This window comes from Schistocerca gregaria, chromosome 3 (assembly GCF_023897955.1).
Source record: "Schistocerca gregaria isolate iqSchGreg1 chromosome 3, iqSchGreg1.2, whole genome shotgun sequence".
Classification (NCBI taxonomy): Eukaryota; Metazoa; Arthropoda; class Insecta; order Orthoptera; family Acrididae; genus Schistocerca; species Schistocerca gregaria.
This window is the reverse complement of record NC_064922.1, coordinates 646,622,752-646,641,705: the sequence shown is the minus strand read 5'-3', so window position 1 is coordinate 646,641,705 and position 18,954 is coordinate 646,622,752. Positions and strand designations below refer to the sequence as shown.

Below are 18,954 nucleotides of genomic sequence, written 5' to 3'. Positions count from 1 at the left end.
AATTTGAGCCCGAATTTAGGGACACACTTGAGACCTTTTGGCTAATTTTGTCGTAGAGAAATATGGAATCCTCTATGCTAGTATAACCAGCACGGAACTGTCCACTGTCTGTTAGATGCATGCGTGACACTACTTACGACAACCTACTGAAACTGTTTTACTCTTTGGTCGTGTTATTAATCATATTCTTCTTTTTTTTCTCTGTCATAGCGAAGCTGACGTATTTGCACATGTACATATGTTCGTCAAAATTTCCGTGATTCATGTAGTTGGTGTGTTTTTATGGGATTATGGTCGAATCAAACAAGACAGTGGAAAGTCGAGTTTTGGCAGCTAGTGGTGACTGGCTTAATCACGCTGGTGTTCTATGAGGACGAAGCACGAGAGACAGAAATGAAATGTACTGTGGTATCGTGATACTTAATTTGCTGACCAGTCTGATGTAGGAAACAGCCGAAGTTGCAGGATTTAGTTTCTTATTTAGTGTTTAATTGCTGAATTAGCTGAAGTGATAACTCTACATTGAGGCGACAAAGAAAGTACAGGGTACCCACAAGTCCATAAACATTTAAAAATACTTCACCAAATAATGCAGGTATATAGGAAAAAATTTCACACATTCTTGAAACGAAATGTGGCTTATGCACAAAATTACCAACAGATGCCGCTTCATAAAATACAAAAGAAATAATAATCAGCATAAGAATTTTAGCAAAGACCATGTTCTTTACAATAACTGCTCAAAATGTCAGCCGTCATTCATAAATATCTCTAATCAAGGAACAAAAGTTCGCCCCATGCAGCACATCACAAGGTATAGTGAGGAGCTGCCGTGGGCTGTTGTCTTTGTGCGTCCCTAATGAGGTCAGACGGTAGGAGGAGACTTGCGACTTCAAGTAACCGCACAACCAATTATCACACTGACTGGCATGCGATCTACACCAAACAGTGTGCGCAAGAGGTCTTTCACACGTGTAGCAATAGGGAGTGGAGTGCCATGCTGCATAAGTCATAGTTTCCAGCAAATGTTTATCAGCTAGGCTGGGGATAATTCGATCCTGTAATACGGCGGCGAGCCTCACATCCGCTACGCTGACAGGCTGAAAAGCAGCACCCCGCGTTTTCTCGAAGAAAAAGGGTCCGACCACGAATGATGTGGTAGAGCCACACCACTTTTTCATCATGCAGTGTGGTTTCCACGACACCTCTAAGAGTTCCCAGAGCGACATTTTCTTCAGTTGTGGGTGGTGACAGAATCGTTGTGTGACATGGACTTCGCCGGTCCGAGAAACATTAGACAACTAATCATCATTTTCCTTCATTTCTTGACGTGAACACACCGCAAATGTTCTTCTCGTCAAAAAGTCAAATGACGCTGGACTCTGTACAAATAACATGGGAGTGTACGCTTTAGTGATCTTTAAACAGTAGAGCTTAGAACGGTGGTGTGACGTGCGACTTCACAAGCACTGTCTCAACCCTGCAGATACCTGCTCTCTCACTACAGCTCATTTTACACACAATTCTCATGTGGCTTCACTGACATGTTGGTGTCCAGCGCCATCTGTTAGCCACTCGTTTTTGGTGCCAGTAAAATCTCTTTTCATTGCAGGCATGTGTGTCACTTTTTGCCTCTCTGTCTACATTATTTCGAATTAGCGCATTTTCAAATGTTAACAGCCTTCAGGGTCACACTATGTATATACAGGTTTCAGACAAATGGGGAATTATTTTAGAAACGAAACAGGCCAAAAAATAAGGAAATACACTCATGTCAATGATTCTGCAGATTGTTATGGTTATCGTACTAAGAGGAACATTTCGAAAATGGTGAAGTTGGTCGGTTGTTTGCCTACTACTTTCCAGAGTGTTTGTGAAAAGAGGTTGAGACACGAGTAGTCGACAAAGTGTTGGACGCCTACACATCACAGAACATGAATTGCGGAAGCTAGTCTGCTCTGTAAATGAGCATAGTCGGCGATCAATGACACATCAGTTGACACAGGACAATGCCAGTGAGGGCACATGTGTTTCGGAGCCTAAGGTTGATTGCACACTGTTGATCATGAGGTTCCGCAGCGGGCGACCTGTGTGTGATGCCATGCTGTCACAATGACATCATTAACGAATGCATTAGGAGGGGGAGCATCAAGATCGAACAGTAAATCGGTGGAAACACGTCACCTGGTCAGATAAATCACTTCTTTTTGCACTAGGGCTATAGTCGAGTCTGGATACGCCGTGATCCAAGCAAAAGGCTTCTGAAATAAAAACTGCACCACAGATTTATGTCAGTGAGGTGAGTACGCTGCTATAAAAGGCATCCACTTAGCCTTCCATGGGACGTGTGGTGCCTATCTAAGGCGCTATGATAATTGCGTACTTCGTGAACATTATTACGGAACACCGAGATCCATTCATGCTTGATGCCTTCCCCAAAAGCCTTGGCATCTTCCAGCAGGATAATTGTCCGTTTCCGAAGGCTGAATCACGCTACAGTGAGTTGAGGTAGATACTGGGAATTCACATCGATGTCATCACCACCATTTTGCTTGATATACAGACGTTGCAACACATCTGGGAGCCTATCTGGCGGTATCTCCGCGCCCGCAAACTATCGACCTGTATTTTTAGGGTCCTGGTGCTGCATACCTCCGCGTATAAACAAAGCACTTGTCGAGTCTATTTTTTGCTTCTTTATTGCGATAGAAAGGTGGATCAACAAGCAACTGAGGAGAAGGTCACAATTTTTGCTCTTAGGTGTTTCACGAACAGTAAGAAAATGAGGCTAATTTTAAACTGTCAATTGAGTATATCGCACTCGAAACAGTGAATTTCTTAAAAAACTTCATATTCGTTATACTATACATTTATTACAATACCCACTATTCCAGTGACGACTTCCTGGTCATTTTCAAGTCTAAATTGCAGTAATGGATATCGTATTAAATACATAGTTGTGGCGAGTATGAACTTGTTTAAAAAGCTCACAATACATAAAATTTTGCAAAGTAATCTGTATTAATAAGCATCTCCGTTACATATTAACTCATATAATATTGTACTTTGTGCTCTTGAAGGGAGATCCGAATCTTCATTTTAGTGATGTTTGGTATTGTTGTTTTTAATGCTGTTGTGGACAGGCCTAAGTATTCATTTCCACAGTAGTCTGACACATACAGATCTTCTCATTATTTCGCTGAAACAACTCCATCTTGAGTGACGAATAAAAACGTTTTTGAAACTCTTAGTGAATATCAAGAAACTGAACTGTGAAATTTAGACGAAACAGTAGATAATTTTTCTTCGGAATATTGTTGTGAAAGCGTGCCACAAAACTGTTGACCAGTATTATCACTCTACTACGATATCTGTGATGCGTAAGGAGAGCAGTGAGAGAAGCGTTCAATAATTTCGATAGTAAGACGTTGTCAACCGACCTCAGTAGAAACCATAAGAGATTTTGGCCTTATGTAAAATCAGTACGTGTGTCAAAATCTTCTATTCATTCTCTCGGGGACCACACCGGCACCGAAACAGAAGATAGCAAAGAGAAGGCTGAAATACTAAATTCGGTCTTCCAAAGTTTGTCTCACGTCGGAAGTTCGTAACACTGTCCCTCCTTTCAATAGTCGTGCGAACGTCGGCAGATACTGAGATAACCGATTCGGAATTGAAAAGCAGCTACAATCGCTTAGTAGCGGAAAGGCTTCAGGACCAGATTAGATACATACAAGATTCTATAATGATAACGAGAAAGGATTTGCTCCCCTTGTAGCAGTAGATTATCGTAGATTGCTTGAGCAACGAAAGGTACCTAACGTCTGGAATAAAGCACAGGTCATTCCCGTTTACAAAAAAGGCCGTAAGATAGATCCACATAATTATAGACCTAAATCGTTGACGCCAATCTGTTATAGAATTATAGAACATGTTTTATGCTCAAGAATTATGACGTTCTTGGAAAATGAACAGCTCCTCTACAAAAATCAACATGGATTCCGCAAACAGAGATTCGGCGAAACTCAGATTGCTCTGTTCATCCGTGAGAACAACAGCGCAAAGGACAACGGCGCTCAGGCTGATGCCGTGTTCCTTGAATTCAGAAAGGCTCTTGACACCGTCCCGCACTGGAGTTTAAAGAAAAAAAAGAGCTTACGGAGTATCGGAACAGACCTGATAGGAGTCAAGACCTTCTTGCAGATAGTACTCAACAAGTCACTCTTAACGGAACTAAATCGACAGATGCAAAAGTAATATCCGGAGTATCACATGGAAATGTAATAGGACCGTTGCTGTTGACAATATATATAACTGGTCTAGTAGAAAGAGTCGGATGCTCTTTAAGGCTATTTGCAGAATATGCAGTTGTTTATACCAAAGTAGTAGCGCTAGAAGGTAATAAGAATTTGCAGGACGAACTGCTGATAATTGATGAATGGTGGAGTCTCTGACAGTTGACCCTGAATGTAAATAAAAGTAACATATTGCGCATTCATAGGAAAAGAAATCCACTACTGTACAGCTACACTACTGATGACAAACTGCTGGAAACAGCATCTGCCGTAAAATATCTAGGCGTAACCATCCAGAGCGACCTTAAGCGGAATGACCACATAAAACAGCTGGTGTTAAAAACAGACACAAAACTCAGACGCTTGGGAAGAATCTTAAGGAAATGTAACTCGTCCACGAAATAAGTGGCTTACAAGGCGCTTGTTCGGCCGATTCTTGAGTACTGTTAATCAATCTGGGATCCCAGTCAGGTAGGAATAATAGAGGAGATAGAAAAAATCCAACGAAGAGCGTCGCATTTCGTCACGGGGTCGTTTAGCTGGCGAGAGAGCGTAACGGAGATGCTATACAAACTCCAGTGGTAGACGTTTCAAGGGAGACGTTGGGCATCACGGAGAGATTTACTACTGAAATTTCGGGACAGCACTTTTCAGGCAGAGAGAACATATCTCTTCCCCCCTCATACATCTCGCGTACTCACAACGAGGAGAAAATTCGAGAAATTAGAGCCAATACAGGCGTTACTGACAATGATTCTTTCCACGCAATATTCGCGAGTGGAACAGGGTTGGAGCGGTCAGATAGTGGTACCGATTGTACCCTCTGCCACACACCATTAGGTGGCTTGTGAAGTAAGATGTCTTTGCATATTGCTATATGGGTGATAGCTACTGGAATCTCAGAGGATGGCTGCAGAACGTGTTTCAATAGACACATATACTGCAGCGTGTAGTCACTTTTGTACCTACTATCAGTTGTAGTAAAAATATGGAAACTAAGAACGATACAGCAAAATGGCGACAACGAGTTAGTGGTCACAGTAAAATACAGCAGAATAAATGAGTGGTTAGAAATGTCTAACTATCAAGATTATAGATGATCATCAGAGTTAGAAAGGCGTAAGTAACAAAGTAGAAGAGATGAAGAAAGAGACAGTTAGCAACTTAAAGGTTGTCAGACACTGGATTGAAACGTAGGTAATTGCAGAATTGTACTAAAGGATGATAACGTCGTATGGAAATGAAATACGGAGAGTCACAAAACACAAGAGTGACGAAGACTCACAGGATCTTTAGCATCGAATGAAGAATCTAATGAGTACAGAATACGGACTGATAATAAACTGAAGAAAGACGAAGGTGATAAGATGCAGGAGAAGCGAGAACAGCAAGAAACTTAACATCAGAATTAGGGATTACGAAATACACGAGGTTAAGTTATTCTGCTACGTAAGCAGCAAAATAATCCATGATGGTCATCGCAAGAAGGACATAAAAAGAAGAGTAGCTCTGGCAAAAAGGGCATTTCTGGCTAAGAGAAAGCCACTAGTATCAAACATACATCTTAATTTGAGGAAGAAGTTTCTGAGAATGTACGTTGGAGCACAGTATTGTAGAGTAATGAAAGATGGACTATGGGAAAATCGGATCAGAAGAGTATTGACGCATTTGAGAAGCGGTGCTACATACTTGTAGGAATGTTGAAAATTAAATGGAATCGGCGAGGACAGCAACATAGAGAAAACATTGACAGGAAGGTGGGATAGGATGGAAGGACTCCTCTTAATATCCAGAATGAAATTTTCACTTTGCAACGGACTGGATTGAGTGAGTTGCGTGGGGAAGTGTTCGGCAAGCGCTCCGCTTGTTTTCGCGTTTGTTGTGGGAGGAAGTGGTCGGAGTGCAGTGCAAGTTTCTGCATGGATACCTAAAGGTGTAATCTGTCACGCTGCGCATTAAAGACTGGTTCGGAGACTGTATTTTGGCCGTGAGAGGTCTTTTTTTCCGTGATAGTGAATGTATTTTTGCGTGCCGTGTGGCAAGGTTCGTCGGAGAAATGGGAGACTATTGCCTTCTTTGTCGGCTGCGACGCGATGAGGTTTCTGCTGACGGCGGCAGGGTGCAGCGGGTTACAGTGGACGGTGCTGACTGGACGAGCCACAGCTGTTCGTTGCGCCAGGCGTCCCTGACAGCAGCGGCAGACTCAGCAGACGCCGTCTCCGGAAAGCTGGCAGCAGGTGTTGCCCACTGGCGTGTGGCTCTCATTTCCTGGCGCTACCCAGTAACAGCGCAGCAAACTGTGGAACAAATCACAGAGCGCACTGCTCTTAGCGGAACTGGCTGCACTCGGTTTAGAGACGAATTACATGCGCAACGGATCCATAATTTGGGAATCGGCTGACGTACAGCAAACTTCATTCGGTGCGTGCTCTCTTTGCCTCACTTTGTCAAGCATCTGGGACGTGTGCATCGGTTTTTCACTAAGTTAAGCTCCACGTTCGGAAGTATACGCGAACACTGGAGCGTACAACCTGGCCCACGCTGGCGACAGCCGCTGCTACTTCCGAAAATGCTGAACGTGCTCCCGGAATAAATGTGAGCTACAGATCAGTCGGAGGACGTCGAAACAGTGACGCAACTCCGACAGGCACGAGCACAGGGGCAATAAGACTAGTGGTATCCAGCGAAGAGTTAATTTCCAAAAGAAGGAAAATGGAAACTAAAATGATAAACACTGCAGATGAGACCTTTAGCAGAGCTCCAGAATGAACTGAAACAAAAAAGGGCGTCAACCACAATTACATCGCAGGTTAGAGACACAATTTGGGCACTTTCACTAGGACAAGCAAAGCTTTATGGACAAAATGAAGAGATCAGAACTGAAAACGCCAGACTCAGAAAAGAACTATCGGTTGCAAAAGCACCAGATGCCCAGGAACGCATTCAGCACCTGGAACAAAAAATAGCGGAACTCAAATCCGAAAACCAGAGACTAAATTCAAGAAAATAGACCCTTCTCCCTTTCATTTGCAACTGTTGTGGCTGCCGGTCCGATTGCAAAACCTAAAAGCAAAGTACAAGGACGCATTGAAGAAACAAAAGCTAAACAGTCCAGCACACTTTCCTTCAAATCATAAACCAACCAAGATGTGAGAACCATTAGAGAAACCATCACTAAAACAATTAACCTCAAGCAAGACAAATTAAAAATAAAATCAATCGGGTCAACAGCAAACTTCGTAATAATTGAAACCGAATCACAATTGGACAAGAAAAAGATAACAGAAAAAATAGCACAGCTTAGGTGTGCAGAACCATAGACGTTCAGACCCCTGCTGGCAGTGCACCATGTCTCAACATAATTAACTGATCAGGAATTCTTAGAAGAGCTCTACGAAATAAATCTGAGTGAACACATCACTAAAGACGAAGTGAAAATAGAGTTTAAAATAAGACGAAAGGGCAAAAGGACAGCAAACAATATTTTAGGAGTGTCGCCAAGGATACTGCTGTTTCAAAAAGAAAGACTTTTTATTCAATTTGAATCTATTGAGTTTGAATCTTTGTATGTCACCGACTTTGCTGCTGTATAAAAATGTTTTGACTGTTGGGGCATCGGTAATCCATCAAAGCATTGCGACAAGGATCCAGTATGCAGGAGACGTGCAAAACCGGGACACAAAAAGTCAGAATGCAGGCAGGAGAATCCTGTTGGCTATATACCATCCAAACAGAGGAACAGAACATGCGATAAGGCAGGGGGGGGGGGAGCAGGCTGTCCAACATATAAATATATATAATTCATGTAATGCAAACGTTAAAGAAAAGTAGAAAAAAGAAATGTAATACAATGAGCGTGTTGAAAATCAAGATGATTCAAATGGCTCTGAGCACTATGGGACTTAACATCTGAGGTCATCAGTCCCCTACTTAAACCCAACTAACCTAAGGACATCACACACTTCCATGCCCGAGGCAGGATTCGAACCTGCGACCCTAGCGATCGCGCGGTTCCCGACTGAAGCGCGCCTAGAACCGCTCGGCCACACTGGCAAGCGTGGTGAAAATAATCTGCAGTATATGGAGGGAAGGGAAGTGATATACTGTATTTGGATGTGTAATATAGTCTAAGTAGCATGTTGGTTGATAATGGCCTATTTATACCTATATCTACCTATATCAGATGAGAAGGTCTCGATAGAACCTCGAGCTATTCTCATCTGAAATGGTCTGTGCGTATGTATGTTTACTGAGTGTGTGCGTGCGTGTGTGTGTGTGTGTGTGTCTGTGTGTGTGTGTGTGTGTATGTGTGTGTGTGTGTGTGTGTGTGTGTGTGTGTGTGTGTGTGTTGGTACATTACTGGGAGTGTTGCAAGTCAGGACATTACGTTATACTCAGCATCTGTTTGTTTGTCTTATTGTTGGTAGTTGTGGTATATTCTAAGTGACACCTAATATACATTCACCTGGTATTAAACAGATTAGATACTGATTGAGCATTTCATACATGAAATACATAGGGTGAAGAAAAATTCCGGTACTCGGACTCTGAAACGCGATTTCTCACATACAGGCAGTACCAAAGATGTCTGTCACAATAATTCGTCCTGCGAGTATTTCGGGCAGTAAATGGACGTTAAAGATTGGCAATCTGACAACACTGTAATCACACACACAATAACTATGTCTTCGGGAAATATAATAGCTGTGCAGTTGGTGCGTGGATACTGTTTTGGGTTGGCATGCAGTAGGTCGAGGGTTCGATTCTGGGTCGAGGCATATATCTTTCTGTTGCTAATAATACTCTGCGTGGTACGGTATCTGGCGTCGTATAGCGATTTCAGTGGGTCTTGTACAAAACATTGGCAGTTATGTACTACGAACACATAAATGGAAGTACTATCGTTTCCATTGGTCAGCTTTTAAAGAAGCCTTTTGTACGTCGTGGACGCGAATTATGTCGAACCACTGCATCTTCTAGATTTCAAACTTGTTCTCTGTGTACCCTCGCCCAGCGGTCCCATCTAAATTATTTTAATAGTACTTTCCTAACCCTACTGGTGACGTAAGGTCCTAACGGACACTAATGGACCTGAACGTGGCAAGTAAAATAGTTGGTGTTAAGTGATGGTACCATTGGGGTGGGTGCACATAATATCAGTTTGGAATCTAGTAGATGCAGTGGTGCGAAACAATTCGCTTTCACGACATGCAAAAGTTTACTTTAAAAGCTGACGAATGAAAACGATTTTATTTCCATTTCTGTGTTCGTAGTATATAACTGCAAATATTTTGTAGAAGATCCATTGTAAACGCTTATGGCGATTAACACGCCATATACTGTAACACGTGGAATGATTTTAGCAAATAAAAACAAATAATTGACGACCCAGAATCGAACCCGAAACCTCATGCATGCTAACCCAAAAGCTATTTTTTCCACAGGTTTAATATGTTTTCACTTCCTGCATAGAAGTCCTTACAAAAAAAATAAACAACAAAAGAAAAGACTCCACCCGGGCCATAAGTCATACAGTTTCCTTCTGGATCATATTTCTCACTCTGGAGATAGAATGTATGGAGACTTCCGGACTCTCCGCCGTCTTCTCGACGCTTATTTGGGACTGGAGAATTGGGTTAGGGTTCTTCTTCTTTTTTTAAAAAAAATGTTTCACGAGGGTTGTCCAGAAAGTAGGTTCCGATCGGTCGCGAAATGGAAACCACTGGGAAAATCCGGTAAAGCTTTGCACAGATGTGTTGGATAGTGTCTCTAGCATGCCTGTCAATAGTGCAGCGTCGCTCTTATCAGTTCTGAGTGAACAGTGAGCACGTAAAGAGGCGTAGGGAATAGCGTCTCCCGCAGAGTATGGGGGCCTGATTAGAGAGTTCGCTCGGTTATGCAGCCCACATAACACAACAGTTGAGGAGTTTCTTCTTCATGCCAATTCTCGATCGCACACTGCAGGGACAATGAAGACGCAATGCAGCGTTTCCGATGAGAAGTCTTTGACCACCAACAGTACATTCCGTAATTGGCTCTCCCTGAGTCTCATCTCTGCTCACAAGAACCACTGTTTATGAAGACAAAAGTGTTCCACAGACAACGAGCTGCAGACGAGTGCAGATAACTGGCCGAAACCACAGGCGGCTGCTTTCTATGACGAGGATATTGGAAAGTTGATACAACACTACGAAAAACTCGAAGATGGACCGGCGACTATGTAGAGAAGTAGGTGGAAGGTGTACCTAACTGTCGCAAATAAAACTTTTCTGGTTTTCACTGTGGTTTCCATTTCGCGACCGACGGAACTTACTTTCTGGACAACCCTCGTTGCTCATGTCGCCACAAAGTCTCCAAACAACCTTTTGTGGTAGGTCGGTGTACTCTTCAGCACTGAATGTTGGTTCTGCAGGAAAGTTCTGTGTCACCTATGGCATGTTCCGATGTGCTTCATAGGTAGTACATGGGGACTCCCATTGGCCAGTCTACTGCATTTCTCTTCGCTCTCGGGTATGGGGTGTCGTCAGCTTGCGACGCGGTGTGGCGCGGTGCGTTTGGATGAAGGCCGATAGGCGGCAGAGCAGTTGCCACACTTCCTCTGCCGCACCGCAAACTAGGTGCTGAACATCTGTATCTCGCATATGGCTTGTCTTGCACAACGGCGTTGCCGCGAGGTGAATCTTGTGCAGATGTGACTGCGTCGGGTATTTACCATTCATATAATTGTACCATGTTGTCCGCGCTGTTGTCGGTAAGTTGGGAGGGGGGGGGGGGGGGAGGGGAGGGAGTCAACAGTAGGAGATCTGCTTGCGACCACGTTCCGTCCCTGTGGCAACTTGAGGGTGCCGTACACACTGCGGACTGCGGGCAGATGCTCAGTGAGCAGCATCCTACTGAGGTAAATGTACTCCAGTCGAAAAGTTCGGCATTGGGACAGTGCTGAAGGGATGTGATGAATATCTATCGGAGTCCAGGTTGGGTGGCACACTTTCCGTTTGGAGGAATGAGATCTGACGGCTATGGTCGCGTTTCCAATGTCATAGCGTCAGTCGCACGAGTAACGCCAAAGCCCTGACGTACACATTGGTGAGTTCGAGGCCGCCACCAGTCAGCGGGAGAGTGAGCGTCGTGTATCTCTCTCTAAAGAGATGTCCTTGATTTACGTAATGTCCGAAGGCTGCCTGAAGTCTGTCCGCAATCGCACTCGGCATGGGAAATATTCTTGCCAGACCTGTAATCTTCGACACCAAGTAGGGATTAAATAACTCCACCTTTTGCAGCGCATCTAGGGACCATAAGGAGTGTAGGCAGATACAAGCGCGGATATTGATCAATAGGTTTTCGTAGCTGGGAGAGATCGTGCTGCGCCTTGTCTTAGTCTGCACCATCCGCAAACATGTCATCTCAGTAAGCACTTTAGTACGGCCTTCCGGCTGTGCTGGTAACCTGCCACCCATGTGCATAATTTCCGATTATCCCCTGTTTATCTGCGTACCAGCCGCTTTGCCATCTCTCTCAGTCAGAGTCAGTGCCATGCCAATCTCTTCGTTCGAACGTACTAAAATGACTGCATCATCTGCGTAAGCCCGGTACATTGACGTGCCGTAGCGTTTTGTGCAGTTGAATCAACAGTGGCTGAATCGCGAGTGCAAACAGGCCTACGGAGAGGTGACATCCTGTCTGACGGAGCATTGTGCTTGTATTGGTCACGCTAAAAGTCCGTTGACTGAGACCATTCACTGTGATCCGCGAAGAAGCCGCATTACAGTCGTGATGAACCGTTGTGGAATATTCATCGCAACCATTGGTGTGCGCAGAAAGTCGCGGCTGAACGCATCAAAGGCTTTCTGTAGGTCTACCTGAAGTACGGCGCCTTGAATGCAGCTGGCATCTGCGATGGCTGTCAGGGCACAGTAATCACTAAATGCCATGTCAATAGCGCGGTTGTCACCGGCTCCTGTCTGGTCTTCAAAATGGTTCAAATGGCTCTGGCCATGGTAGCCTGGTTGTCAGCCATGTCTTGTGATGTTGTCGGTTTGTCCATCATTGCTGCATCCAGATTGTCAAATAAACATCATTAGCCCAATTCACAGGATTGTGCATAGGAGCGGCTTGGTGATCTGGACCATCATGTGGTTGAGGTTGTAATGTCGTACCCACATCCATGGATGTCGCACCATTGTCTTCATCACATTAGTGACCTCAGGTTGTCTCTGGCTGTATGGGTACCTGATCTTTTGCCGGATCCGTCGTCGGAGTGGTGCCCTGTGTTTGTGCTACCTGTTTGATTTTTTCTCGATATGGGCGAGCTGCGTCGTCGGCACCAGGGGGTTTCTCGAGTTTCTTTCGGTGGTGCCGAGACATGTATCCCTCCTCCGTGTATGATGTTGGAGACACATTCGGTGTTTCCGAATCCCCTCCTCTCTCGTACATCACGCCAGTGACCACAACCATCTATTCCGTTCGTGTAGGTTCGACACGCACTGAGACGGTGTGACTTGGGGCCTCTTCCACCGGTCCCACTGGTTGGTCCACTACCGGGCCATCCTGCAGCGCGGTTCTCTCCTGTGTTTCATCGGGAGGTCCTTCTGCAAAGGGGCGTGGTGCCGCAGCCTCGACGTATGTGAGGGGCCTTGCTTGGGATCGTTGCGGGTCAAGGTTCTCTCCCATTGGCGATTGCGCAGTTTGTCGTTGTAGGCACTCTGATCGCACGTGGCCTTCTTTGCCACAACCGGAGCATGTGCGAGGTTGCCCGTTACTGAGAATAGGGTACGTCTCAATGCTCAACCACTTTTCCTCCGTATGGGTGGGAACAGTTCCGTATTGTTGCAGTGCCCACGTTACTGATTGTGCTGTCACCTCAAATGGTAATTCAAAAACACGCACCGTTCTTATTTCAACGCCCGTTATCTCCAGAAGGACAGTCTCTACATTGCAATCGGAGTGAAGGAAGGCCTATGACCCACCTGACGTCAGTCACAGCAATCGTCATTCATACGTTTTTCATATACAACACTTGTGACTATCGGAAGATGAATGCCAATCAGTTGTTGGGGATCTTGTTTCACCACTTTTCTCAAAAACCGTTCAACTTCCAGCGCTTTTGGTCGGACAAAGCGGTTCGGGAATGTGAATTTCTCTGTCGATTTTCGTAAAGAGTTCGCCATGTGAGCGTCGTCTGTGTGCGTTAGACGCTTCGTTACTGTCACAACAGACGGCCGAAGGGGCCGAGCGGTTCTAGGCGCTTCAGTCTGCAACCGTGCTGCCGCTACGATCGCAGGTTCGAATCCTGCCTCGAGCATGGATATGTGTGATGTCCTTAAGTTAGTTAGGTTGAAATAGTTCTAAATTCTAGGGGACTGATGGTCTCAGATGTTAAGTCCTACAGTGCTTAGAGCCATTTTGCTGTCACAACACACGCTGCTTCCACTACTCTGTTTGCGGCGGCTAGGACGTAAACAACACGCCCTCGCAGCACGGCTTCTCAGGCCCGACTGCGCTATCCACTGCACCAAATGCACAGCACTATTCGATATGCTGACAGAGGTAGTTGCCATACAGGTGATTAAAGTGCTGGAAGACTGCCAATTTTTAACGCCCATTAACTGCTCGAAATACGGAGCAGGATGAACTTTTGTGACAGACATTTTTGCATTACCAGTGTGTGAGGAATCGAGCAGCAAAGTCCGAGTGAGCGAATTTATCTTCAAGCTGTATAAAACGCTTTACATCTATTCCTACGGCCACCTACTTCGCCTCAGTTCAAAATTTTCGAATGCTCGAATTCATTCTCTGCCTCGTGATGACTGGGTGTTGTGTGATGTCCTTAGGTTTAAGTATTTTAAGTTCTAGGGGACTGATGACCATAGATGTTAAGTCCCATAGTGCTCAGAGCCAGCTCGAATTTACCGGTAGTTGTTTCAGGATCTTTCCGGCTGGCAGGTAGGTACAAAGAAAGCACAGAAATTTGCTCTTTGCCCGTGTTTAATTGTAAATTTAATCATAGTAGCTACACAAATAATATAAGGAAGAGTGCCTACCAGAATCCCATATGCATCGACCTAACTAACACCGAACTGCATCTTCCTCTCCGCGGATTCCACCCAAATACCCATCGCGGCAAAAGGGTAAACGCGATGGTACGGTTTCGGATGCACCCATCATCTCTACATCTGACAGCATCGTCTATTGGGATAGTCGTATCCGAAAAGAAATTGACAGGACTCAGAGAAGAGGTCTTAAAGACGCTTTTCATCCGTTTCAAGCGCTCCTCATTTTGTTCCTTTCCTTCCAACTTAATTTCGAAGGGCCTTTTGTAGTATGACTCTCCATTCGTCACTACTTTCCCTACACATGTACTTAAAACTACTAATGGAAGTAGATACACTGTAAGAGGTCCATAATTAAAGAATTAGTTGCTAGCTGATGTAATTTCGATGTATCGCTCACGCGCTGCCTGCGATATGTAAGCTGTAAGAGAATCTGAGACCAAAGAGCAGTGTTGACTGCAGTAAGAACTGTGTGTTAGTAGCAGTAAGTAGTTGCTAGCGAGCAGTCTGGTGTATCGTGTTAGCTGGGCCGGTCGTGTGCAGCGATGGCGGAGCCTGAGCGTTGTAGGATAAGGTAAAAGCAGGTTAGGTTAGGTTAGTGTGGTTTAACGTCCCGTCGACAACGAGGTCATTAGAGACGGAACGCAAGCTCTGGTTAGGGAAGGATGGCGAAGGAAATCGGCCGTGCCCTTTCAAAGGAACCATCCCGGCATTTGCCTGAAACGATTTAGGGAGATCACGGAAAACCTAAATCAGGATGGCTGGAGACGGGATGGAACCGTCGTCCTCTCGAATGCGAGTCCAGTGTTTTAACCACTGCGCCACCTCGCTTGGTGGTAAAAAGCAGCCTCGCGCATATGTAGTATTGTTACATCAAGTCCCATGTAAATGTTTTAAAAAAATCTGTTAATAATAATCTTTCTCATAAAAAGTAACTTTTGACATTCATCTCAATTTAAAGAATTCACTAATTTCTCCAATCCTTGGCCATCCCGATTATTGAAAAGAAAAATCAGTTCTTTCCTTTTATAGAAGACAAATCTATCGGCCAGAATTGCACTTAGCTGCGCCAGGAAAATTTCTTATAGGAGCAGATATATAGCGTTATCCGGCGATCTAATTAAGGTAAGATTTTTCAGTTTATTCAGAATGATGTATCAGGGCCATGACACAGCATTGCTGACGTCCAAAATTTACCAGGTTAAATCGACTGTCAATTATTGAAAGGTTATAAGTGACCCACATTTTTTAATTGAGAGATTAGTCTCATTTTATTATTGATACGTTACGCAATTTTCCTGTTGGTAGGTTATACTGAATGTGAACGACATAATTATATTTTTCACTGTTGAGAGGTTTAGGAATTTTTCTGTTTTGAGGTTACACTAAATGAGAATATTATTCATATTATTTTATTTTGTGGGGAGGTTACACTTGGTATTTTGTGGGGAGGTTACAACACATTTTCCAGAGCGAGGAATAAAGCACTGGCACTATAGTATTTCTTGTAGAAGAACTGTCATGGAAGTAGTTGATGAGGACCGTATGCAGATAAAAACTCTTTCTCGAAATCTGGTAGAAAACCCAAAGAGATTCTAATCATATGTAAAGTACACCAGTGGCAGGCCGCATCAATACCTTCACTGCGCGATGACAATGGTGATGTCAGTGATGACATTTACATTACAGCCGAGTTACTGAACAGTTTTTCAAAATCTCCTTCACCAAATAAAATGAAGCAGATATTCCAGAATTCGAATCTTGAACAACTCCAGCATGAGTAACTTAGAAGCAGATGTCCTCGGTGTAGTGAAACACCTTAAATCCCTTAATAGGGTCCGGGTTCTTTCAGAGTATGTGGATACAATTACACCATACCTGATAATCACATACAGCCACTCGCTCTTGGAAGTTCGGTACCTAAAATCTAGAGAGATGGATAAGTCACAGCAATACCCAAGTAAGCAAATAGGAGTATTCTGCTGAATTACAGACCCATATCACTAACGTCGATTTGCAGTATGATTTTGAATCATATTCTATGTTAGAACGTTATGAATTACCTCGAAGGGAATGATTTACTGACAAATAGTAAGGAAGGATTCATAAAATACCGTTCTTCTGAAACACAACTATCTCTTTGTTCTGTCGCTGTAAGTAATGCTATCGACGGGGGGTGTCAAACTGAATCCATATTTTCAGATTTCCACAACACTTATGACACCGTTCTTCACAAGCGTCTTGTAATCAAATTGCGTTGCTATGGATATCGCCTAGTTGTGTGACTGGATTCGTGATTTCCTCTCAGAAAGGTCACAGTTCATAGTAACTGATGAAAAGTCATCGAGAAAACAGGAGTAACATCCGGCGTTCTCCAAGGAAGTGTTATAGGCCCTCTGTTGTTCCTGATTTGTATTAACGACATAATCTGAGCAGCGCTATTAGATTGTTTGTGGATGATGCTGTAATTTAGCGTCTTGTAAAGTCACCACACGACCAAAACAATTGCAAAATGATTTAGATAAGATATCTGTATGGTGCAAAAAGCGGCACTGACTCTAAATAATGAAAATTGCGAGGTCATCCACATGAGTACTAGAAGGGATCCGCTATATTTCAGTTACACGATAAATCGCATATATCTAAATGCCAAAAATTCACCTAAATACTTATGTACTACAATTAAGGATAAACTAAATTGGATAGATCACACAGATTATGTTGTGCGGAATGCAAAACAAAGACTACTATTTCTTACCAGAAAACTTAGAAAGGCAACAGGTCTACTAAAGACGATGCTTGCAGTACACTTGTCCGCTCTCTTTTGGATCATTGCTGTGCGCTGTGGGATCCATATCGGATTAGACTGACGAAGGACACTGAAAAGTTCAAAGAACGACAAATCGTATTGTATTATCGTGAAATAGGGAAGAAACTGCCACAGACATGATACTTGAATTGGAGAGGCAATAATTAAAACAAAGGCATTTTTCGATACGGCGGGATCTTCTCGTGAAATTTCAATCACAACTTTCTCCTTCGAGTGTGAAAATATTCTGTAGACGCACACCTACATAATGAGAAATTATAATCATAATAAAATAAGGGAAATTAGAGCTCGCACATTACGATTTAGCTGCTTGTATTTCTCATGGGTCGTTCGAGAGTGGAACGGAGTGAAATAGTTTGAAGGCGATTCGATGAACACTCTGCCACGTAGGTAATTCTTATTTTCAGAGTAATCACTTAGATGTACACGTAGAAATCTGTGTGCTGGACTGGGACTCGAAGCCTGACCCTTTACTTCCGCCGGTATGGTGCCAGCGTCTGAGATATCGCGGAAAACACAGGCCCAACTTAAAAGCTCCATTTCTGTCGGTCCCTCTTGCTGCTTTCCCATTCTCCATAAAATCTCCTGCACACGTTGCTTGCCCAACACCCAACACAAAAATATTCAAAAATGGCTGTGAGCACCATGGGACTTAACTTCTGAGGTCATCAGTCCCCTAGAACGTAGAACTACTTAAACCTTACAAAGGACATCACACACATCCATGCCCGAGGCAGCATTCGAACCTGTGACGGTAGCAGTCGCTCTAATACAACAATAGACTGGTTTGAAACTTCCTGGCAGGAGAGCTTCTGTAAAGTTTGGAAGGTAGGAGACAAGATACTGGCAGAACGAAATCTGTGAGGACGGGGCGTGAGTCGTGCTTGGCTAGCTCAGTTGGTAGAGTACTCGCTCGCGAAACGCAAAAGTCCCGACTTCGAGTCTCGGTCCGGCAGACAGTTTTAATCTGCCAGGAAGTTTCACATCAGCGCACACTCCGCTGCAGAGTGAAAATCTCATTCTGGAATAGACCGGTTGTTTTCTGAATCAATATTTTATTGCCACGCGGGATTAGCCAAGTGGTCTAGGGCGCTGCTGTCATGGACTGTGCGGTTGGTCCCGGCGTAGGTTCGAGTCCTCCCTCGGGCATGGGTGTGTGTGTTTTTCCTTAGGATAATTTAGGTTAAGTAGTGCGTAAGCTGAGGGACTGATGACCTTAGCAGTTAAGTCCCATAAGATTTCACACACATTTGAACATTTTGGAATATTTTATTCTGCAGGGAGACATCGGGCGTTTAAATCTATTGAGACGTTTCATAACAGCTGACAGTTCCCTCAAAGCGACTACTTCTGGTAATTTGATTGTGAGAGGTAGAAATTGTGATAGAGAATACAAGCACACATAAAACGGCCTGGGGCTATATTGCCTCATCTTATATTCATGGTCAATGTTGGAAATTACTGTAAAAAAACGAGAACTTAATACTTAGGAGCCCTTCGTTGCAGCGCAAATCCACGACACTTAGATGGATTCAATTAATCGTGACAGCGAATTCATTGAGGCCCCTCTCTCGTCCCGCCCCCACCCCACCGGTCGTGCGATCTGAGCTCGCAGACGGCGGCCCGGGCACGCCCCACTCCCCGGCAAGGCGTAAGGCGCCGAAGTGCGGGCACAAGCAGCTTCTCGCAGCCCGGGGACGCGACAGGGCTTACACGAGCGAATACCAGACAGCCGCGCGCAGGGCTAGTTTTATCTCTTGCGTCTCACAGAACGCTTCAT

At 44.2% G+C, this 18,954-nt stretch overlaps 1 protein-coding gene across 1 annotated transcript in view; it reads right to left on the bottom strand.

The window, feature by feature from the left end:
- Positions 1–18,954, bottom strand: part of LOC126355850 (probable G-protein coupled receptor No18) — a 1,435,292-nt gene that overhangs the window by 505,318 nt on the left and 911,020 nt on the right. The window lies entirely within an intron of this gene.